The 24,554-nt window shown below is 46.1% G+C and overlaps 1 non-coding gene across 1 annotated transcript; it reads right to left on the reverse strand.

Moving 5' to 3' along the window:
- Nucleotides 1-6,079: 6,079 nt before the first annotated feature.
- On the reverse strand, nucleotides 6,080-6,152 carry TRNAV-UAC. Its single transcript has one exon. It is a non-coding gene; the product is annotated as a tRNA-Val (tRNA).
- Between the last annotated feature and the right edge of the window lie 18,402 nt (nucleotides 6,153-24,554).

A 24,554-nucleotide genomic window follows, 5' to 3' on the forward strand; every position in this document is an offset into this window, starting at 1 on the left:
CCAGGCAAACGCAGGTGGCTGGACAGTCCCTTCTTGGTCAAACAGCCCAGTGGAGATGAAAGAGAACCAGGCCTCAGTTTCACCACCTAGAACTGATTTTCAGGTTGTCTCCAGGGAGAGCTAGGAAAGTTTGGGAAAAGTTTAAGAGTAAAAGGTCATGTTGGGAACTAGAGATATTCACAGACAGAACAAGGCAGGTGGATAGCCAGGATGGGGTGACTCAGATGTGGGGCCATGGGGCTTTCCTCTGGTCTTCCACTGGGGTAATCTAATCCTATGTTCCCCCATCCCATGCTAATAATAATAATAATTGTGCCATTTGATAAGTGCTTATTATGTCCCAAGCAATGTAGACACAGACACAGTCCCTGTACCACACAGGGCTGGCAGTCTAAGAGGGAGGGCAAAGAGGTATCGAGTCCCCATGTTACAAATGAGGAAACTGAGGGGTAGAGTAGTAAAGCGACTCGTCCAAGGTCACACAACAGGCAAGTGGAGGAGTCAGGATTAGAACTCACCCTTCTGACTCCCCGACCTGTGCTCCCTCCACTCGGTCTGGTTCAAGGAGAGTCCATGTTGGAAAACTGTTTGGTGCATTAAGCCTAAGGAAGTGCCTGGCTTTAACGCTATAAATTTTTCCAGGTTCTGAACGTCCCAGGCCTTCAAGGGATTTGGATTACGAAACATTATGGTTACTTAGGAGTTATTGTAGGGGACCTGATGCAAACGCCCTCCGTCCCTCTACCCCAATCTCCCCCACTCAGCGAGGCAGGAAGGTAATCGAGCCTCCAGGGGGCTTTTAGGAAGTGGAGGAAATAGTACAGAAAATATTACGCTATTATATCAAACAATGAGAGCATTTCATTTGGAACAGTGGGGACAATTTTGGTCACTTTCCCCTCAGGGCAGAATCCGGTCCAGAGAAGAGTGACGGCAGTAGCGGTGGTGGAGTAGGAGTAGGAGGAAGAGGAGAAGGAGGAGGGGAAGGAAAAGAAGGAGAAGAAGGATGAGGACAGTGATGAGGAGGACGAGGAGGAGATGAAGGGATTGGGAAGTATTTACTCTGGGTGAAGAATGGCTCAAATCAGGGGGATGGAGGTTGGTGGAGAAAAGCGCTGAGGAGACTACTGGTTCCTGGGAGCAGGGCCTGTAAGTAAATAACTGGCAATTTAGAGACTAAAGAAAAGAACAGTTGCCTACTCAGCGTAAATTGGTGTTATTAATTATTTAGAGAGCTCTGAATTGCACTTCGGCCTGGAGAGGGTGGAAGACACAGTTTCTGCCCCCAGGGGTTACAATCTTAGTGAGACAAACAAATAATTCAAAACCCAAATATATAGCAAAGAAGGTTGTTAAATGTCAGAAGGCCAAGTTATTTGCTTGATCTCCCTTCTTACTTTTCTTTCCCTCTTCCTCTATTTTCCTCCATTTTACTCTCTGTCTCCTATTTGGCTCCTCTGTTTTCTCTTTCCTTTCTTTGTCTCCACCTAGACTATACTGTGCCTACCTCTCAGTCCTTCCTTCTCTCTTCTCCATAATCCTTCAACTGGGAGGGACTGTCAAGGGTCATCCAGGCCATCCTTCTGCTTCCAGACAGAGGCACACTTAAGCTTCATCCTAGATTGTAAACTCCTTGAGGGCGGGGGGGGGGGGGGGTCTACCAACTCTCTTGTACTTTACTCTCCCAAGTACTTGGTATTCATTTATTCAATAGTATTTATTGAATGCTTTCTATGTGCAGAGTACTGTACTAAGCCCTTGGAATGTACAATTCGGCAACAGATAGAGACAATCCCTGCGCAGTAACGGGCTCACAGTCTAAATGGCTTAAACAGACAGCAAAGCAAAGCAGAACAAAACAAAACAACATACAGTGCTCTACACACTCAATAAATGCAATCGATTGATCGACTGATTGATCATTCAGACAAATGGGCTCCAGTCCTTTTTTCAAAAAAAACACCAGGAGAAGAAATCCCACAGCCATTTTGGGGAGTCTATTATGCCACTTCACAATACTTGCTGGGGAGATATTCATTCCTTCTAACCTAACACCCTCTTGCTTCCGTTAAATCCATTTCATAGAGAAGCAGCGTGGTTCAGTGGAAAGAGCCCGGGCTTGGGAGCCAGAGGTCATGGGTTCGAATCCCAGCTCTGCCACTTGTCAGCTGTGTGACTGTGGGCAAGTCACTTAACTTCTCTGTGCCTCAGTTCCCTCATCTGGAAAATGGGTATTAACTGTGAGCCTCACGTGGGACAGCCTGATTGTCCTGTATCTCCCCCAGCGCTTAGAACATTGCTCTGCACATAGTAAGCACTTAACAAATACCAACATTATTATTATCTAAGGCTTGATGGAGGGAAGAAAGCCATTGAGATGCACTGCCACCTGTCCCGAAGAACTTGAGGAAAAAAAGATGCAGCAAGGCCTAGTGGAAAGATCATGAACTTGGGAAACAGAGAACCTGCCTGGTTTCCAATCCTGGTTTCACTACGTCTGCTGTGCAATCTTTGGCAAGTCACTTTACTTCTCTGTGCCTCAGTTAGCTCATCTGTAATTCAGGAGGGGGTGAGCCATTTGAGTGCTTTAAATCTGATGGAAAAGAGTTTCTGTTTGATGCAGAGGTGGATGGGCAACTATTAGAAGTTCTTGAAGAGTGGGGAGACATGGACTGATCATGTCCAACCTGATTAGCTTGTGTCTACCCCAGAGCTTACTTTGGTGCCTGGCTCATAGTAAGTGCTTACCTTGTGCCCCCAGCGCTCAAAACAGTGCTTGGAACATACTAAGCGCTTAACAAATGCCATAATAATTATTATTATTATTAAACACTATTCCAAGGGAAAAAAACAATACTGGTGGGAGTGGGGCACTCTTTGTGAGATAAACATAGAACACAGAATGTAGAATTTTTCCTGGAAAGTAGGAGAATCACCAAATCAATCAATCAATCAATCATACTTACAGTTCCTGCAGGCTCTGCCCCAGTGATCTGGCTCTGAGGGAAAGATTCAAAGCAGACAGGTGCTTGAGGAGGTGAGGAGGTTTCCTTCCTGGGCCAGGTGTTGCACTGTTGCCTCTGTGAGCTAAGTGATGCAAGAGAAGTTGTACGGCCTAGTGTATAGAGCACGGGACTGGGTGTCGGATGGACTTGGCTTCAAATCCCGTCTCCTCCACTTGTTTGTTGCGTGACCTAGGGCTAGTCACTTCACTTCTCTGTGCTTCAATTACCTTATTTGTAAAATGGTAATTGAGACTGGGAGCCCCACGTGGGAACCTGATTAGCTTTAATCTACCCCAGGGCTTAGTACAGTGCCTGGCATATAGTAAGCACTTAACAAATAGCATAAAAAGCAGATAAGTCCTTTTCAGTGAAAACCAGAGAGGGTAGACTGTTATTTCTTTATTCCATTTTTATGTCCATTTGCATCTTGGAGGTCCTGGGATTCTGCCCAAAGGTACCAGGACTTCAACACAAATCCCAACATTTAAGCTCCCACACAAATTAAGCTCTTTGTGGCATAATAATGGTAGGTTTTAATTATCTTCACAAAGATTGGTCAAATCCCTCATCAGGAGGAGAAACTCGGGGAAGGTTTTGGGATCGGATAAATGAATGTTTCCCGAAACAACTTTCAAAGAAAGATGTCATTAGGAGGGGTCTGGTCCTCGGCCAGCGTATTTATAGATGAGGGAATCGTGTTTCGATTTCTGGCAAATAAGTAGAATATTCACTCAATTTTAGGATTACTAGCTGCAACCTCAGCTGTGACTATTGGGACTTTTGGGTTCTGGGCTGCAAGGAGCCTGAAACTCTCCTTCTCTATCCACAGTAGTCTATTGCTCTTTTTGTATTTTTCTTCTCGGACTACTCCCTCATTCATTCATTTCCTGATAGTGCACTAGACTGTAGGCTCCTTGAGAGCCGGGATCATATCTCCTAATGCCATTTACTCTCCCAAACATTTAGTGCAGTGCTTTGCACACAGTAAACACTCAATAAATATTACTGATTAATTAATGCACCTGGAGAAAAATACTCCAAACTTCTACTACCTGATGGTAGACTTAGTGATATTTGTCAGGCAACTCAAGAAGGAGATCTTGGGAGTCATTGTAGACTCTACCCTCAAATGATCAGTTTAATGGGCAGAAGGCGAAAAGGCCAACAAAATCAATCAATCAATGATATCTATTGAGCACTTACAGTGAGGTGAGCACCATTCGAAGCACTTGAAAGGCACAACACACACACTATGATAGAGTTGGTTGACATGAACCCTCTCCTCAAGGAGCTTTCGATCAATCATATTTATTGAGCACGTACTGTATGCAGAACGCCATACTAAGCACTTGAGAGAGTATAGTATAACAGAGTTGGTAGACATGTTCTTGCCCATGATGAGCTTAGTCTAGAGGGGAAACAAGGAGTAAGGAGGATATGGTAATATTTCTACAAACTAAGTGGGGGAGGCAGATCTTAAAATAAATTACAATTGGCGAAGCAGCAAAGTATAAGGATACAGACATAAGTGTGTGGGGCTGAGGGTGGGGTGAGTTTCAGAGTGCTTTAAGGAGCAGACCTAATGCATAGATGGTGCAAAAGAGAGGGCGAATAGGATGGGGAAATGAAAAGTTAGTCAGGGAAGGCTTCTGAATTGTACATTCCAAGTGCTTAGTACAGTGGTCTGCACGTAGTAAGTGCTCAAAAAATACTAAATACTACTGAATGAATGGAGGAGATAGAATTTTAGCATCATGAGATCGAGTACGGAAAACAAATCAAAGGAATAGTTCTAACACTATATAAAACTGTGGCACATTCACATCTACATGTAATTCTGTCTGGTCATCACATCTTAGCCACTGGAGATGGAAGAGTGAAGAGCACCCTGAACTGTTTAGGGGGTAGGACTAACTTACAAATTAGAGACATACAGAGGCTAGACATTGAGGTTGAGGGGTCCTGTGGCTGATACCCAATCTGTATGTACGGGGATACTAGAAGGAGCAGGAAAATGGGGTGGGGCAGGCATCTTGGGGCAATAACAAAAGACAGATAGGAGGAGCAACACAGTAGTAAAAAGAACACAGAAGGAGGGTGTGATTAGGGCTGTTACAAGGGACAACAAGGATACAGCAAAGAATAGATCATCCCATCATCATCACCAGTGAAGCTATTGAGATTTGCAATATTGAAGGGGACAGGGAACCATTCCCCAGATAATCAGACCAAGAAGTACATGCTAGCTGATACAATCATCACCCTTTCTTAAGAACCATGCCGACTCCCAACAAGGGGACACTCCAAAATATGCAGATACACCGCAGCAATGCCCCGGACCACTCAGATTGATGTCAGAGGTGAGGTTGCCCACCTTGGGGGGAACTGGGGAGGGGGAAGAAGTGTAGAAAAGGTATAAAAGAGGTGCAGGAGACAGTGGTCATGGTTCTGGAGACTCAAGTCTACCAGTCACTAATCAGTGTAGTGGTGGGTTCTTTCCATTTTGGGGTTTTTTCTCTTATAGGAACCCCTGATCACTGCTGATGGGAAATGGTCTCTTCCTATTACAAAGACAAAAACTGTTTACAAAATCATGAAATGCAGCCAGGGAAATACAGAATTGTTCATCACAAGAGAGAAGCAGTGTGGACTAATGGATAGCACATCGGACTGGGAATCAGAAGGACATGAATCCTAGTCCTGGCTCTGCCACTTGTCTGCTGTGTGATCTTGGACAAGTTGTTTAACTTCTCTGTGGCTCAGTTATCTCATCTGTAAAATGGAGGTTAATTAATTAATTAATTAATTAATGTTGGTATTTGTTAAGCACTTACTATGTGCCGAACACTGTTCTAAGCACTGGGGTAGACACAGGGGAATCAGGTTGTCCCACGTGGGGCTCACAGTCTTAATCCCCATTTTACAGATGAGGTAACTGAGGCACCGAGAAGTTAAGTGACTTGCCCAAAGTCACACAGCTGACAAGTGGCCGAGCCGGGATTCGAACCCATGACCTCTGACTCCAAAGCCCATGCTCTTTCCACTGAGCCACACTGCTTCTCTAATTGAGACACTGGTTCCACTGGGGCTCAAACCCAGGACCTTCTGCGTGTAAAGCAGACGTGATAACCACTACACTATGGAACCATATTAAGACTGTGAGCCTCATATGGGACAGGGGTTGTGTCCAACCTGATTAGCTTGTGTCTAGCCCAGTGCTTAGTTCAGTGCCTGGCACATAGTAGGGGAAGCAGCGTGGCTCAGTGGGAAGAGCCTGGGCTTCGGAGTCAGAGGTCATGAGTTCGACTCCCGGCTCCGCCACTTGTCAGCTGTGTGACTGTGGGCAAGTCACTTCACTTCCCTGGGCCTCAGTTCCCTCGTCTGTAAAATGGGGATGAAGACTGTGAGCCTCACTTGGGACAACCTGATGACCCTGTATCTCCCCCAGCGCTTAGAACAGTGCTCTGCACATAGTAAGCGCTTAACAAATACCAACATTATTACATAGTAAGCACTTAACAAATACCATAAAAAAGTCACAGTAACTGGATGATGTGGCTACCAGGAACCCTGAAGATGTTAGGTTCAAACCAAAACAAAGGACAGTCATTTTCATAAAGTGAGGGGATAAGCATATAGAATTGGTTATCACAGGAAATTGTACCGACAGAAAGTTTGGAAAAATTCATGGGCGAGAGGCCAATAAGGGTTATTAAAGGGAAAATTTAGGGATAGCAGAAAATAACAACTAAGGAGAGTAAGGAGAGCAACACAGCTTTAAGGATGGATATCAAAAGTGAAAATCACACCCCATTTTCATTGCAGCTGGTAGAGACAGAAAACTGGGTTGTGGGTGGACCATTGGTTTGATCCAGTAATGGCATTGCTTTATGTTTTTATGTCCTTGGGGAAATGGGAGAAAAACTTATCATTATCCTCATAAAGTTATTTTTATATATTGGAAGAATGGTCTAAAACAACCCTTCAGCTACTGGGGCACTTTTGAGGATGACAGGATAATATTCTCAGAAATCTAGGAGATGGTGTATATTGTGATCACTATTTATGTAGCTCTTAATCACTAAAAATGGTTGGATATAACAGCAGTAGACCAGGGCTATAATAAAATAATAATATCACAGTTGCTGTAGTGACAGGAAAATAACAGTAACCTTACAAATTCTACCTTGAAAAACCTTTCTGGTGACAGTAAAGTAATATGGCACAGATATCCTTTATCTAACATATTATAGTAGTTACGTCCTACTGGAAAGCAATAGATCACAAAGACACTATAGGTAAAATCACAATACAATAAGAACACACTGGGAGACTGGTGAGAGCCTGTAGATGAACAGAAAAAGATTGTTCTTGACATTTAAGAAAACCCTCTCTCTCACCCTGCGTCCCCCCCTTCTTCACTCTCTCCTGCTCTCTTTCTCTCTCACTTTCTCTACCTCATCCTTTCTCTTTTCCTCTCCCTCCCTCCTCTTTCTTCATCTTTATCTTTCTTCCTTTCTCTCATTCTCTCTCCTCAATCTTCTCTCCCCTCATCCTGCTCTCCTTCCCTTCCTCTCCCTACCTCCATTTCTCTCCCCACCCTCCCCATACCTTCTTCACACTTTGGGATCTTAGTCCAAAGACAGATAGACCATGACTTTCATCTAATATCCTAATGAGGTTTAGGTCTTTCATGTGGCAATCATAACTTAACAAGAATCAAGGTTTCTGAAGTCATTTGGCTTGGCACATTGGATAGATATTTTGCAAAAATTCTTAATTGCCAATTATTACTACATCCTGGAGAGCATCCTTTGTCATAAAAAGAGAACATATATTTTCATGAGTTATCTATAGTTTCTTCTTCTTCTCCTTGCCCCTTCTGCCCCATGGTGACATCATGTGATTCCGGGATCTGTACTCTGTGTCCTAACCTCCTTCCAGCCGGGATTCTCTCTGGAGTTTGTCAGGTCTCTGGCCCTTTAGCCCGATAGCTCAGTCTCCTTGTCAATCCCTCTAGGTGTAAACTCAGAGTGAGCAGGAAATGTATCTGCTAACTCTGTTGCATTGTACTCTCCCAAGCTGTTAGTAGTAATTAACAATAATTATGGTACTTGTTGAGTGCTTACTAAGTGTCAAGCACTATTCTAAGTGCTAGGGTAGATACAAGTGAATCAAGTTGGACACAGTTCCTATCCCACATGGGGCTCACAGTCTAAGTAAAAGTGAGGAGAATTTAATCCACATTTTACAGATAAAGTAACAGATAAAGAGAAATGAAGTGATATGCCCAAAGTCCCACAGTAGACAAGTGGCTCCCTGGCTCATGCTCTTCCGTACAGTACAGTGTACTGCACACAGTAAACACTCGATAAATACCACTGCTTGATTAATTAACCTCGGTCCCACTTAGTGCTACACTTTCTCTTCTTTGGTAGTTATCTGAGTCCCTTTAATGTTTTCAACTAGGTGCCCTAGAATGCTCGGCATTGAAGTGGGGGGGGTTAATCTCTGGACCACCCAGAAGCCAGCCCGGTCCTGGTTCAGCCTGATGGGCCGGGGCCCTGAAGAGTTGAGAGGGATTTTAAGCCACAACAGCTCTGTTTCTACAAATATGAGAATGTCGGGCAGCTTTGGTTGTGAGTGGACTCTGGATGACTTGGGCAACAGCACTGTGAGGCCCTGCAGGATCCTCTTTACCTCCAGATCTTTGGACTCTAAATTTTGTCCTTTAAGTCATTTTTGAGTTTCTATTTTTTGTGATAGCCTGTCCTATTGTTGACCCCCGGCCCATGCCCTACCTCTGGCCCGGAAAACCCTCTCTCCTCAAATCTGCCAATCACACTTCCCCGCTTCAAAGCTCTACTGAAGGCTCACTTCCTCCAAGAGGCCTTCTCAGACTAAGCCCCCTTTTTCCTCAGCTCCCTCTCCCCTCCGTGTCATCTCACCTCGCTCCCTTTGCTCTACTCCCCTCTCCCCACCCCACAGCACTTGTGCATATATGTACATATCTATAATTCTATTAATTTATATCGATGTCAGTTTAATTGTTTTGTTGTGTATATATCTATAATTCTATTAATTTATATTGATGCCTGTTTACTTGTTTTGATGTCTGTCTCCCCTCTTCCAGACTGTAATCCTGGTGTGGGCAGGGATTGTCTACTGAAATGTACTTTCCAAGCACTTAGTACAATACTCTGCACATAGTAAGTGCTCAATAAATACTACTGAATGAATGAATGATAGTATTTGCTAAGTGCTTAATATATGCCAAGAGCTGTCCTAAGTGTTGGGGTAGATACAAGCCAATCGAGTTGGACATAGTCCATGTTCCAGATGAGGCTCACAGCCTTAATCGCCATTTAACAGATGAGGTCACTGAGGCACAGGGAAGTGAAGTGACTTGTCCAGGGTCACACAGCAGAGAAGTGGTGGAGCTGGGATGACAACCTAAGTCTTCTGAATCCCCGGCCTGTGCTCTTTCCACTAGGCCATGCTGTTTTTGTATTCATCTTTCCTCATGTGCCTGCTGCCAATCCACTCCCCGTATTAATCTCAGATTGTGTGCTTCTAGAGGGTCAGGCATTGTGTCTAATTCTCACCCAGATATTTGTCCCCAGCACTTAGTATGGTGTCCTATAAGTAAATGATCAGTTTTTAAAAGATACTGAGTTGCCTGCTGCAGAAGCACATTTCTATCATCCATAACAGGGACGTGCTGAGGTAGCAGGCCTCTACTCACTCTACTGTACTCTCCTAAGCGCTTGGAACAATGCTCTGCATGCAGTAAGTGCTCAATAAATACTACTGCTCGATTGATTGACTTCAGGCTGGATTCATCTATCAAAAAATATCTGAACCAGGTAGGAGAGGTGGAGCTCTAGGAAGAGTAGAAATGGTAATTTTTGAGCACTTACTGAGTGCAGCTCATCATATCAAGCACTTGGGAGAGTATGATAGAAGGAAATGAGTCAATCTATCAATTGATGGCATTTATTGAGTACCTATTGAGTACAGTCCACTGTACTAAGCACTTGGGAGAGTAATAATAATAATAATAATTATAGGATTTGTTAAGCGCTAACTATGTGCCTAGCACTGTTCTAAGAGCTGGGGTAGATACAAGGTAATCAGGTTGTCCCATGTGAGGCTCACAGTTTAATCCCCATTTGACAGTTGAGGTAACTGAGGCACAGAGAAGTGAAGTGGCTTGTCCAAGGTCACACAGCAGACAAGTGGCAGAGCCAGGATTAGGACTCACGTCCTCTGACTCTCAAGCCCGTGCTCTTTCCCCTGAGCCGCGTGAATACAATACAATACAGTTGGTGGGCAGGGAAGGGTCCCTGCCTCAAAGAACTTACAATCTAATGGGGGAGACAGACACTGAAACACACTACATATGGGAGAAGCAGGAAAGTGTAAGGATATGTACACAAGCCCTGTGTGTATGTGTGTGTCTGTGTGAGGGGAGGAAGGGTGAGTATTATAGCGCTTTAGGGGTACAGACCCAAGTGCATAGGTGAAGCAAAAGGGAGGGTGAAAATGATGGAGAAATGAGAGGTTAGTCAGGGAAGGCTTCTCGGAGGAGAAGTGATTTCGGTAGAGCTTTTAAAAGATGGGTAAAGTGGTGGTCTGTCAGATATGAAGCGGGCTGGGGGGAGTTCCAGGCAGACGGGAGGGCAGGAGCTAGGGGTTGACAGAGAGACAAGATTGAGATAGAGTAGACTGGTGTTAGAGGAATCAAGTGTGGGGGCTGGGTTGTAGGGGGAGAGGACCGAGGCTAGATAAGAAAGAGAGAGCTGATTGAATGTCTTTAAAGCCAAGGGTAAGGAGTAGATGCCTGGATGGGCAGCCACTGGAGATTTTCGAGGAGTGGGGGGTGAGGAAGGGGCAGATTCCAAAGGTACTGTGAAGGTCGAACTGATAGGATTTGGTGACAGAATTAATATGCCAGTTGAATGAGAGAGATGAGTTGAGGATAATGCCAAAGATATGGATTTATGAGTTAGGGAGGATGTTGTAGATAGTGTTGTCTACATGATAGGAAAGTTGCAGAGAGGAAAGGGTTTGGGCAGGAAAAAGAGGAGTTCTGTTTTGGACATAGGAAAATAAAACCCCTTTGTTTTGTATTTGGTGTTTTTTCGCGGTGCACTTTTGGGTTAATTCCTCACTTTTGCCCACTCAAAAACTCTATGATGCAAGTAGAAAAGGCAGGTATTACTATCCTCACTATGCAGATGAGAAAACTGATATAGAGAGAATTCAAGTGATTTGTACTTCATCACACAACAAGAGTGTGGCAGAACTCGGATTTGAACTTGGGGTTTCCGTCTTCCAGACAGGCAAGCAGCCACTAATAATAGTAATAACTGTGATATTTGTTAACTGCTCACTATGTGCCAGGCACTGTACTAAGCTCTGGGGTGGACACAAGCAACTCATTTGGGACACAGTCTCTGTCCCACATGGGGCTTACAGTCTCAGTCTCCATTTTACAGATGAGGTAACTGAGGCACAGAGAAGTGAAGAGACTTACCCAAGGTCACACAGCAGACAAGTGGCGGAGCCGGGATTTGAACCCACGACCCTCTGACTCACAGGGCTGTGCTCTATCCGCAACGTTAACATCCCTCCACTACTCAGCTGCATCCCCCGCCCACAGAGTGCTAAGCGTCTCTAATGGGGAAGACAGACAAAGTGATTTATAAATAGTGGGAGCAGGAAGAAAAGCAAGGATCAGATACGCCTGGATGAAATAGCAGAATAAATCAGGACTAGAGGACAATTCCCAGAAGAGCAAGGACATTTTTCACCCACCCACCTACTCCAAAGAACTCCTTGGCCGGCGGTGAAGACGCCAGTCTACGAGGTTTCCTGCAGACAGCTGGACGATTTGCAGCTTCGGGGGCTGATTCTATGTCCCCGTGGAGGGAATTTTCTCCAACCTCATACAATCCTTCTTTCTTCAGCCACCTGGAGGAGCTGAAGCCTTTGTCCTGGTGGGTGGAGAGTTCTAGAAGTTGGGGAGGGGCCGGTGAAAAGGAGGGAGTCGCATATGGGGCTCTGAAGTTAGGTATTAATAAACTAGCTGCATGGTTGGGAGCACTGTGGAGATTAAGCCGAGAGCTGAAGGATAATTCTCGCCTGCTGTCTGATTTCTCGGGGGGCTTCACGATCACAAATCCGAGCCCCGTGTCAGAGTCCTGTGTTCCAGGAGGGAGGTGTTTCGGCTGTGGCTGTCTCCGAAAACGGGAGGTGATGAGGATCCTAGACGGTTTACACAGCAGATGGATGCCTGTGTTTATATCTATCTGAGACGTGGCCTAGTGGAAAGAGCACCGGCCTGGGAGTCAGAGGCCCTGACTTCTAATCCTGGCTCTGCCACGTACCTGCCGTGTGATCTTGGGCAAGTCGCTCCACTTCTCTATGCCTCAGTTCCCTCATCTGCAAAATGGAGATTCAATACCTGTTCTCTCTCCTACTTAGTCTGTGAGCCCCACACAGGACCTGTCTTGTATCTACCCCAGTGCTTAGTACAGTACTTAGCACGTAGTAAGCACTTAACAAATACCACAGCTATTATTCTTGTTATTATTATTTTCCTTGAGTTTCCGTAGTCACTGGGATAGTGCTGGAGTATCTGGTGTTGTCTCGAGACGTTATATTTAGGTAGTGCCTTTCTCCAAAGAGCCTAGCTTCTTTATCAATCAATCCTGTTTATTAAGTGCTTATTGCATGCACAACACTATACTAAGAGGTTAGGAGAGTATGATACAACAGAGTTGGTAGACACGTTCCCTTCCCGTGAGGAATTTACAGTCTACACTTGCAGTCATATCATCATATCATATCATATCATCATCATATCATATCATCATCAGAGAAGCAGCGTGGCTCAGTGGAAAGAGCACGGGCTTTGGACTCAGAGATCATGGGTTCGAATCCCAGCTCTGCCACTTGTCAACTGTGTGACTTTGGGCAAGTCACTTAACTTCTCTGTGCCTCAGTTACCTCATCTGTAATATGGGGATTAAGACTGTGAGCCCCATGTGGGACAACCTGATTCCCTTGTGTCTACCCCAGCGCTTAGAACAGTGCTCTGCACATAGTAAGCGCTTAACAAATACCAACATCTCTTGGGTCATTTCAGATTCACGCTTAGCTGATTATCTACTAGATTGCATGTCTCCCAAAGGATGAGAACCGGATCTGCTTCCCAGCTGGGCATTCTCTCCTAGTAATAATAATGTTGGTATTTGTTAAGCTCTATTTGTTAAGCGCTTACTAGGTGCAGGGCACTGTTCTAAGCACTGGGGTAGATACAGAGTAATCAGGTTGTTCCATGTGAGGCTCACAGTTAATCCCCATTTTACAGATGAGATAACTAAGGCACAGAGAAGTTAAGTGACTTGCCCACAATCACACAGCTGACAAGTGGTAGAGCCGGGATTCGAACCCATAACCTCTGACTCCCAAGCCCGGGCTCTTTCCACTGAGTACTTAGTACAGTGTTCTGCACACATTAATATTAATAGGTAGTATTACTTCTACTACTCTCTGACCTCCCTGCCTCCTTTCTACTACTCTCTGACCTCCCTGCTTCCTCTTTCCCCACTTCAGTACTTGCTTCACTCTGCCACCCGGATCATTTTGTAAAAAGCATTCAGTCCACATCTCCCCACTTCTCAAGAACCTCCAGAGGTTGCCCATCCACCTCCACTCAAACAGAAACTCCATTCCATCGTTGCTAAAGCACTCGATCAGCTCGCCGCCTCTTACCTTGCTGATTTCCTACTATAACCCTGCCCCCACATTTTGCTCCTCTCATGCCAATCTCCTTACTGGACCTCAATCTCATCTGTTTCGCTGCCGACCCCTTGCCCTCTGGCCTGGAACTCCTTCCCCCTTCATATACGCCACGCCGCCACTTTCCCCACCTTGGAATCCTTATTACACCTCCCCCAAAGAGGCCTTCTCTGACTAAGCCCGCATGCCAGCTCTTAGAACAGTGCTCAGCACTGTGTGACTGTGGGCAAGTCACTTGACTTCTCTGTGCCTCAGGTACCTCATCTGTAAAATGGGGATTAACTATGAGCCTCACGTGGGGCAACCTGATGACCCTTTATCTCCCCCAGCGCTTGGAACAGTGCTCTGCACATAGTAAGCACTCAACAAATACCGATATTATTATAGTAAGCGCTTAACAAATGCCATCATCATTATTATTATTATTATCTCCCCTACTTGCCCCTCCCTTCTGCATTGCCGACACACTTGGATCTGTGCCCTTTAAGCACTTTGTAGTCATCTCACAGCCCCCTCCTGCAGCAATTATGCACGTATCTATAAGTCATTTTAATGTCTAACTCCCATTTTAGACCGTAAGCTTCTTACGAGCAGGGAACTTTTCTACCAATTCCGTTATATCCTACTCTCCCAAGCACTTAGTACAGTGTTCTGCGCACAGTAAGCGCTCAATAGATTTATCATGTGATTATTCTCTTGTGTCTATTACTTACATCTATTCTCTCATCCTGAATTCAAATCTTCCATCTCCTCTGCTAGAGTGTAAGCTTCCTGAGGATAAGGATTGAGTCTTTGATATTATTTACATGTCATAGTACCTAAGTGAACATTCTACACCCATTAGGAACCCAGTGAATACTGTCGGTGTTGTTATTTTACTGACGACGGCTCATTCACCTTCACGACATCGCTGAGAAGTCAGAAGGTGGGCGGGATTCATGTGCCTATTGCATAAAGGGGAAAATTGAGGCAAGTAAGTTATTTACCTAAAGTCACACAGGGATTCGGTGGTGGGTCTGGGACTTAATCCCAGGGGCCCTTATTCTCTGCCCTGGATTACAAACCCAGGAGGGGCCAGGCATGAATCTGAATAAGGGGAAGGCAGAGTCAGTGGAGACCGTTAACCGTAGATTCAGATCCTAATCACAGCGTTTGGCTGGAGTTTGAACTTGGATTCTTCCACCATTGTCCCTTGGTGGGCCAGCACCTGGGCTGGAAGCCTTGTGCCCTCTCCCTTCATTTCCTTTGCTCTCCCCTCTCGCCTCTCTACCAGATGTCCCCTGGGGGTGTGATCCAAGAATCTCTTGCCTGCTGGTTCCCCACTTCCCCCATCCAGAACTCCTCCTGTTTTGGGAGGTTTTTTAATGGAGTTTGTTAAGCGCATACTAGGTGCCAGGTACTGTACTAAGCACTGGGTAGACACAACGAACTAATCGGGTTGGACACAGTCCCTGTCCTACATAAGCTCACAGTCTTAATTCCCATTTTTCAGATGAGGTCACTGGGGCCCAGGGAAGTGAAGTGTCTTGCCCAAGGTCACACAGCAGAAAAGTGAGACAGCATGACCTAGCAGATAGAGCATGGACCAGGGAGCCAGAAGGACCTGGGTTCTAATCCTGGCTCCTCCACTTCTCCGCTGTGTGATTTGGGCCAAGTAACTTCACTTCTCTGTGCCTTAGTTACCTCATCTGTAAAATGGGGGTAAAAGCTATGAGCCCCATGTAGGACAGGGACTGTCTAACCTGATTAACTTGTATCTATTGCAGTTAATAATAATAATAATAACAATAATGATAATAATGATAGCATTTGTTAAGCACTTACTATGTGCCAAGCACTGTTCCTAGCACTGGAGAGGTACAAGATAATTACTTTGTCCCACATGGGGCTCACAGTCTTCATCCCCATTTTACAGATGCGGTCAGTGAGGCACCGAGAAGTATTGTGACTTGCCCAAAGTCACACAGCTAACAGGTGGTGGAGCGGGGATTAGAACCCATGACCTCTGACTCCTAAGACCGTGCTCTTTCCACTGAGTCACGCTGCTGCTGTACAACAGTTCTTTGTACAGTTCCTGGCACACAGTAAGCATTTAATTAATACTATTTAAAAAATGGCAAATTAGAACCCAGGTCCTTTCATTCATTCATTCATTCATTCAATCCAATCATATTAATTGAGTGATCACTGTGTGCAAAGCACTGGACTAAGTGTTTGGGAGAAGCAGCGTAGCTCAGTGGAAAGAGCACAGGCTTGGGAGTCAGAGGTCGCACATTCTAATCCCTGCTCTGCCACCTGTCAGCTGTGTGACTTTGGGCAAGTCACTTCACTTCTCTGTGCCTCAGTTACCCCATCTGTAAAATGGGGATTGAGACTGAGCCCCACGTGGGACAACCTGATCACTCTGTATCCCCCCAGTGCTTAAAACAGTGCTTCACACATAGTAAATGCTTAACAAGTACCATCATCATTATTATTATTAGTAAACAGGCACATTTCCTGCCCACAGTTGATTTTACAGTCTAGAGGGGAATCCTTCTGACTGGGCGACCCTGTTTACTAATCCCTTCTACATTAAAATGTGATGTCCCAGTCAAACTAGCCCTAGTCTCACCTAGTCTTACCAGCAGGCCTGAATAGGGTAAATTAAGCCTTGGAGGAGGGATACTTACTACTGCAGGATTGGCCAGTGAGCCGCGGTGGATGTTTCCGGGTGGAAGTCAGTCCCGGACTCCGTTTTCCCCCGGTAACGGAAGCGATTGACCGGTGAACAATTGCGCGGATGCCCGGGAGGTCGGGGCGGAGTGATGAGTCTAGCCTCTAGCGTGAAAGGTGGAGTTGGCAATGACCAAACTCTGGCCCACGATCACTCGAGTAGAGCCGGGGCCCAGGTAACACATCCGCCGTGGGATCTGGAGCCGTCTGGCAGAGGCTGCTAATGAGAAGATAATGAAAAATAACAGCTCGGGCCTGTTCCAGTTCCTCCCGTTAGCAATCCTGGCCCAGTTCAATCTGACTTAAACAGCGGATCTCCCTCCTCCAGTGGGCTGTCGGGGCGAGGCTCTCTCGCCTTCTTGGGCCTCGGCAGCATTTTATCCTGCCTCTCATAAGCACCTTTCCAAATCCAATTTGACATGGTCTCCCGCCCGGTAAACGGAAGGCCCTCACCGTATGCTAGCGATGAACGGGAAGGATGATTTCATATTCTTAATGGCGTGATTTTCCCGAGAAGACTTTGGCGTTGCCTCTGCTAGAGGTTAGTGGACTCGAGTGGGAGAGACTCGGGCCTACTGGGGATTCATCTTGATGTCTTTATCCCCAGGAGAAAGGATGAGACTTGATTAGGTGGTTTCTCCTCAGATTTGCAGCCTGGGCCAAGGTGGGACTAGTAATCAATCAGTCGTATTTATAGAGCACTTACAGTGTGGAAAGCACTCTTCTAAGCACTTGGGAGAGTACACTATAATAATATAACAGACACATTCTCTGCTCACAACGAGCTTTCAAGTCTAGATTAGTGAGGAGGAAGTCCAGACATGACAGAGATTTGAGTTTGCAAAGGAATAGTGGTCGTAATGGTGTTCAGTGAACACCAGTGAATTTTGTTTTATAGCATTTGTTGAGTGCTTACTAGGGGCCACACGCTCTACAAAGTGCTGGGGTTGATACAAGCCAATCAGGTTGGACACACTCCCTTTCCCACAGACGGCTTACAGTCTTAACCCCCATTTTACAAATGGGGTAACTGAGGCAGAAATGTTAAATGACTTGCCTAACGGCACACGGCAGGCAAGTGGCAGAGCCACAATTAGAACTCAGGTCCTCCCGATTCCCAGGCCCGTGCTTTATCCAGTAGGGCTTGCTGCTTCTCGAGAATTGGTTCCTTTACAAAGAGGCAGGCTTTTCACTATGACATGTTATTAAGGCGAAATCCTTCAAGATGATATACCAGGCAGCCATAATCTAATCAGATATAGTTTAGACAGTACGCACTCCTGTCACATAGCCCACCAGTCCCTGGCCCTTTTTCCTTGTCCAATACAATTCCCTCTGAATAAGCATCTTGCGGTCAGGGATCGTGGCTTGTATTTCTATTATGTTTCCCAAGCCCTCAGCATAATTCACTGTACTTCCCTTTCAATGAGTCGTTGACTTCCCTTGCCAGTCTAAGGTTTTCAGATTTTGGGCTACCTGAGACAGGATGGGTGTGGGGTCTCCAGGGGTGGGGTCCAAAGGAAGAGATAGCAGCTTGGCTCAGTGGAAAGAGCCCGGGCTGGGGAGTCCGAGGTCGTGGGTTCGAATCCCGGCTCTGCCACTTGTCAGCTGTGTGACTGTGGGCAAGTCACTTAACTTCTCGGTGCCTCAGTTACCTCATCTGGAAAATGGGGATTAGGACTGTGAGCCTCTCGTCGGACGGACAACCCGATTACCCTGGATCTACCCCAGCTCTTAGAACAGTGCTCTGCACGTAGTAAGCGCTTAACAGATACCAACCTTATTATTATTATTAGATAGAGAAGAGGAGAGGGAAAGTAAAAGAGAGAAATAGAGAGATAGAGAGGGGAAAGGGAGAAAGATAGGGAGAGGGAAGAGGGAAGGAAGGGAGAGAGGAGAGCCCATCTGGAACAGGGACTGTGCTTGACCTGATTAACTTATATCTATCCCAGTTAGACCATGCTTGACACTTAGTAAGCTCTTAACGAGTAACATATTAAAAAAGAAAAAGGGATATTGAAGGGCACTGCCACACCAGAGGGGACTCCTTATCCTCCACTCGGCTCCACCACATGTCAGCTCTGTGACTTTGGGCAAGTCCCTTAACTTCACTGTGCCGCAGTTACCTCATCTGAAAAATGGAGGACTGTGAGTCTCACGTGGGGCGACCTGATAACCTTGCATCCACCCTAGTGCTTAGAATAGTGCCTGGCACATCAAATTCCTTTAGAGTAGGGATTGTATCTACTAAATTCTATTGCATAATCCCAAGGGCTGAGTTCAGTGTTCTGCCTAGAGTACGTACTTAGCAAATACCAGGGATTGATGGAAAGCAGGACCCTAATGGACTCTGTGCCTTGTCTTTCAGCGGGTAGAGCGGGCCCTCCAAATACATATCTGGTCTTGGATACCGCTCACGCTGGTGTTCTGGGGTGGGCACTGCCACAGTATCCCCTGTTTTGGGGGGTGAGGAGGGGGATTTTCCCCTTTCTCTTACTTCTGTATCCTATGTGGCTCAAGGAGTTACTCTTCAAAAAGCAAGGAGGTGGGTAGCCTTGAGCAGTGGGCAAGGATAGTATCTGATATGATTGTATTGTATCCATCCTAGTGCTTAGCATAGTGCTTGGTACATAGTGGGTGCTTAATAATAATTTAATAATAACAATATCAATATAGCCCCCTCCCACCTCACTCTCTGGGAGACTTTTCCTTCTCTCTAGGACTTGGGGAATGTGTTCTGTGACTCTCACAGATATATCTATGATCAAGCCCTGAGGGATGTGAGTGAGATCTGTGACTTGAACATATGGTAACCGAAGGTATCGGTTTCCAGTATTCAATTGTCAGTTTTCTCAGTTTTCAACAGACCACCACGCTCCCCCATTTCAAAGCCCTACTGAAATTACATTTCCTTTAAGGGTATCTTATATCTCCCCCAGCGCTTAGTACAGTGTTTGCCACAGAGTAAGTGCGTAACAAAAAACATAAAAAAAGGAAGAACCTTTCCCTGGCAAAGCCTCATTTCCCCTACTCTCTCTTCCTTCTGCATTACCCTTGCACTTGGATCTGTCTCCTTTTAGCACTTAACATTCACCTCACCCTCAACCCCACAGCACCACGCGAACACACACATACAACTGTCTCCCCCTCTAGACTGCAGGCTCCTTCTGGGCAGGAAACGTGTCTCCCAACACTATCAAACTGTATTCTCCCAAGCATTTAATGCAACGCTCTTCACACAGTAAGCGCTCAATGAATCCCATTGATTGATTGGCTTCTCCAGATGAGAGAGCACACAAGAAGCTCAGAAGGAAGGCAGGGGAAGAGAGCACTACAGCATTTTGGGAAAACGAGGGAGGACTGCAGGAGAAAAACGATCAGGGAAAGTTCCTTAGCTAAGTTAGGCTGCTGGTAATTGGGATCCATCTCTCTTCTTCCGGGGCTGCTGGCTCAGCTCGCCAGAGAGGCACGGCGGTGAAGGAATCGGGGGTTGAGCAACTGTGGTGACCTGGAGTCACCTCTCCCCCTCTGGTCCTCCTCTGGCCATTTGTTCTCTGCCTGGCACAGGGGAGCCAGGCCGGCAGCTCATTCTCCTAATGGCCCTGGCCTTAAGGCATGTCCTCCTCACCGGGGCCACAGCTTCTCCCGCTCAAGTGTTCCCGCTCGACGCATGGTGGGGAAAGCAAATGTTCCTGCTTGGGCAGGCGCAGCTCCCTTGGGAGCTCATTTAGCCGGGAAGTGCTTAGAGCAGCGCTCATTCCTAAATGTTAACGGTTAGGCCTCCCACCGCCCCAGCAGGACCGTCCCGCTGGATCCGTGATAAAGGAGGCCCATTTAGGCCACAAACGGCTCCAATTAGCCGGCTCTTCCTCTCCGTCTTCATTCATATTTCATAAGTCGTGGGAGGCAAAGACGAAGAGTGTACGTATCCTGGAAATGGGGGTGGAGATTGGAATTGTTCGGTAGCCGTTGGGGAGTCTGCCTTCCTCTTCTTTCTGAATCTGGGTAATTTCCCTCCCTTTCTTCCGGGTTTCATTTATTCATTCAGTCAAGTGTATCTATTGAGCGCTTACTGTGTGCAGACCATTTTACTAAGCAATTGGAGAGTATAATTCAGCAACAAATAGAGACAATCCCTATCCAACAACAGGCTCACGGTCTAGAAGGGGAGAGACAGACAACAAAACAAAACTAAACAAGTAGAAAGGCATCAGTACCAAAGTGCTATGCATATTAATGCTATTGGGCTTCAGAGCGAAGAGTCACGTCTTTCAAATGGCCAGATGTGTTACATGATATAACAGGAAACTCAGGATGAGTCCTATGGGGTGTTTGGAAAGAGATTTTCCAAAGAGACTCTACCTTCAGTGATTACATGGGGATTAATTGAAATAAAATAACAGCAATAACAATAATATTTATTAATTGCTTACGAGGTGCCAAGCACTGGGGCAGATGCTATGCAATTAGAGCAACCACAGACCCTGTCCCACATGGTGCTAACAGTTTAAAGAGGAGAGAGAGAACAGATATTAAATCTCCAATTTCCAGATAAGGAAACAAGTGCAATGAAGTGATGTGACCTGCCCAAGATAACTAGCTCGGTTTCCATGTCTGTAAAATGGGAATTTATTATCTATTCTTCCTCTTCTTTAGACGGGGAGACCCACGTAAGACAGATATTGTGTCCGATATGATTAACTTGAATTCATCCCAATAATAATAATAATGATAATGACAGTAATAATTATGGTATTTGTTAAGCGCTTACGACGTGCTAGGCGTTGTTCGAAGCCATGGGGTAGATACAAGGTAATTGGGTTGGACACAGTCCCTGTCCCACATAGTGCTCACAGTCTTAATCCCCATTTTACAGCAGAGGAAATTGAGGCACAGAGAAGGGAAGCGACTTGCTCAAGGTCACACAGCAGGCAAGTGGCAGTGCTGGGATAAGAACCCATGTTCTTCTGACTCCCAGACCCATGCCCTATCCACTAGGCCAAGCTTAGTACAGTGTTTAGCACCTAATATTATCTTATTCAAAGCCAGGAATACAGTCCAGACTTTCTGACTCAGCCCTGTGCTCTTTCTACAGAATCACCCTGCTTTTCATAAACTAGATTCCCACTGCATTTTAATCTCCTTGAGGGCAGGGGTCATGCCTAGTAACTCTATTGTACCCTCCCAAGTAATAAACAAAGCTCTCTCTGCAGAACAGGCACTGAATAAATACCTCTGATTGATTGATTGAGTAGTCAATGTCTCAGCTGCAGTGACGGAGCTCCATAGATGAAACCTCTTCTTGTCTCACAGGACTGACTCAGTAAGACTGACAACGGTCAGCATATTGACTTGATTAGATGAGCGTTCCTTTGGATTTCCCAGCTCCCCATCCCCCTGCCCTTCTTCCCTGCTACTCCCAACGCCAGAACCCCGGGCACCTGCCGATGTGGCTAGTCAGAAGACATCCCCATGGCCTTTAGCCCAGCTTCATGGTTACCTCACCCAATTTAGGGGTGACTGGATGAACCAAGCTGAACCGGAACCAATCTGCCTTACGCTCGTTTGCGGACGTGTCAAGTGTCGTTTTGTGTGTTGTGAGGGAGGTAGGGTCCCAGATTTTTTTAAAAGTTGGTTTCTGCCCGCCGAACCACATGCCTTGTGGAACCACAAGTCACATGATGAGATGACCAGCGAGGACAGGATTTCTAGGTGAAATGTCTTGCGGACGAATGGGCGTTGCCGACTCCGAGCAGGGGTCTAAACTGGAAGGTTTTTGCAGTGAGGTGGGAGAGGTCTAAGGGGGCTCAGGTCAGGAGCGCTGTAGGGTCTGAGCCTGGAGATATTTCAGCTGCTTGGGCTCTCCCTAGGAAGTGGTCTGGCCCAGCAGATTCCTTGCAATAGCAAGGGGTGTGGAATCTTACCGCCCTGTAATATGTCTGTTTATTGTTATGTTGTACACTCCCAAGCGTTTAGTACAGTGCTCTGCCCAGAGTAAGTAATTAATAAATACAATTGACTGACTGCCCCCTCTCACGACAGACCATGCTCTTGCAACAGGCCTGATAAGGCTTGTAGGGCAGCAGTCAATCAATCAATTGTATTGATTGAGTGTTTACTGTGTACAGAACACTGAACTAAGGGTTTGGGGAACTGCAATATAACAGTGTTGGCAGACATGTTCCCTGACCAAAACGGGCTTATCATCTAGAGGACTAGTTTACAGGGCACTAACATTACTTGCCATAGGCCACAGGATACTCACTGGTCTGCCCAGGAGTATCTGTAGTCCAAGGAAGCGCAAGAGCAGTGCTCTTGGTCTGTCTCGGTGAGTTTCATTAAAACTCTCATTTGCCATTCAACCTGACTTCTCTGTGGGCTGGCTAATTTTTTACAGATGTGTAATGATATAAACCTAGTGGTCTAGTGGAAAGAGCAGGGGTCTGGAGTCAGGAGACCTGGATCCTAATCCTGGCTCAGTCCCTTGCCTGCTATGTGACCCTGGGCCAGTCATTTCATGTCTCTGGGCTCCAGTTTCGTCATCTGCAAAATGGGGATTCAAAACACATCCTCCTTCCCACCAGCATCCTCCCAGGACCTGCTGCCTCTACACTGTGGCTCTTGGCTTTCCTCCCAGTATGTCCTGGGCACCCTGGGCCACCTGCGTGTCTTAGTGGAAAGAGCACGGGCTTGGGAGTCAGAGGTCTTGGGTTCTAATCCTGATTCCTCCACTTGTCAGCTGTGTGACTTTGGGCAAGTCACTTAGCTTCTCTGCGCCTCAGTTACACCTGTAAAATGGAGATTAAGACTGTGAACCCCACATGGGACAATCTGATTACCTTGTATCTACTCCAATGCTTAGAACAGTGCTTGGCACATACTAAGCACTTAACTAATACCATCATTATTGTTACTAAGAAGCCCCCAATAGCACTTGGGACTGCCTCACTAGACTCCTCTTCTTCCAGACCACCACACTGCCTCCCGGGGACCTCACTCTGGGACCCCACCCCATCCCAACCCACCTCCCACCAGCCCGGCAGACAGAGAAAAGCAGCCCCAGCCTGGTCCTGCCCCTTCAGAACCCCAGCAAGGCAGGGAGGCTGCAGGAGTTCCCGCTGTGGCCACGGTTGTGACTGCGGACTTTGAGCCATGAGGAGCTGGAAATTTTGCTCTTCCAGCCAAAGTGTCCCACTGAGCTTGGTTTTATTTTTATGTTGTCTTAGTATTTTGTTTCACCTCCCCTAATGAATCAGTTTCCAGTCCTCTCTCCCCCTTTTTATTTTTAGACTGTGAGACCCACAGGGGTCAGGGACCGTGTCTAATCTCTGCCTCTGTATTCTTTCCCAGCATTTAGTACAGTGCTCTGCACTCAGTCAGGGCTTAATAAATACTATTATTACTACTACTAATTAGACCGAGAGCCCTATATGGGACAGGGACCATGTCTGACCTGATTATCTTGAATCTACTCCAGCACATTGCTCCCATTATTATAATTATGCATAGCGGGTGGCTTGATTCCAGTCGGGGCCAAACCTAATGAGGATATTTGTTTCAGAAGCTGAATCATCGGGTACTCCTGGGGCTGCCCAGACAACCGCACAACTAGACACATTTTCCTGCACCTCTGTAGAAACGATGAGGATTTCCTTGAGTGCGATGGCTACATCCTGTTAATGAAGCAAAGGTGTTAATGAACATGGCAGATGTTTCTGACCAATCAAGATCTATTCTGTCTCTCCCCACAATAATAGTATTAGTAACAACAGTTTTCATTAAGCACTTAAGGTTTTCAGAGCACTGTAGTAAGTGCTGGGGGAGAATATATAGGTGGTACTTGGCCGTATTCCCTGTCTTTTGTCCGGGAGTTTGAAGGGTCACAGTCTAAGTGTTTAAGAGTGGATAAGGGATTGGAGACACACATCAGGAGTGATGAAACATTAAAACACAGCACAAACAATAGGCAAAATAGGCTCAAAATCTCAGCAGAGACGAAGGAGTCCGAGAGAGCACGGGAGCAGA

Source organism: Ornithorhynchus anatinus, chromosome 5 (genome assembly GCF_004115215.2).
Source record: "Ornithorhynchus anatinus isolate Pmale09 chromosome 5, mOrnAna1.pri.v4, whole genome shotgun sequence".
In the NCBI taxonomy this organism is placed as follows: Eukaryota; Metazoa; Chordata; class Mammalia; order Monotremata; family Ornithorhynchidae; genus Ornithorhynchus; species Ornithorhynchus anatinus.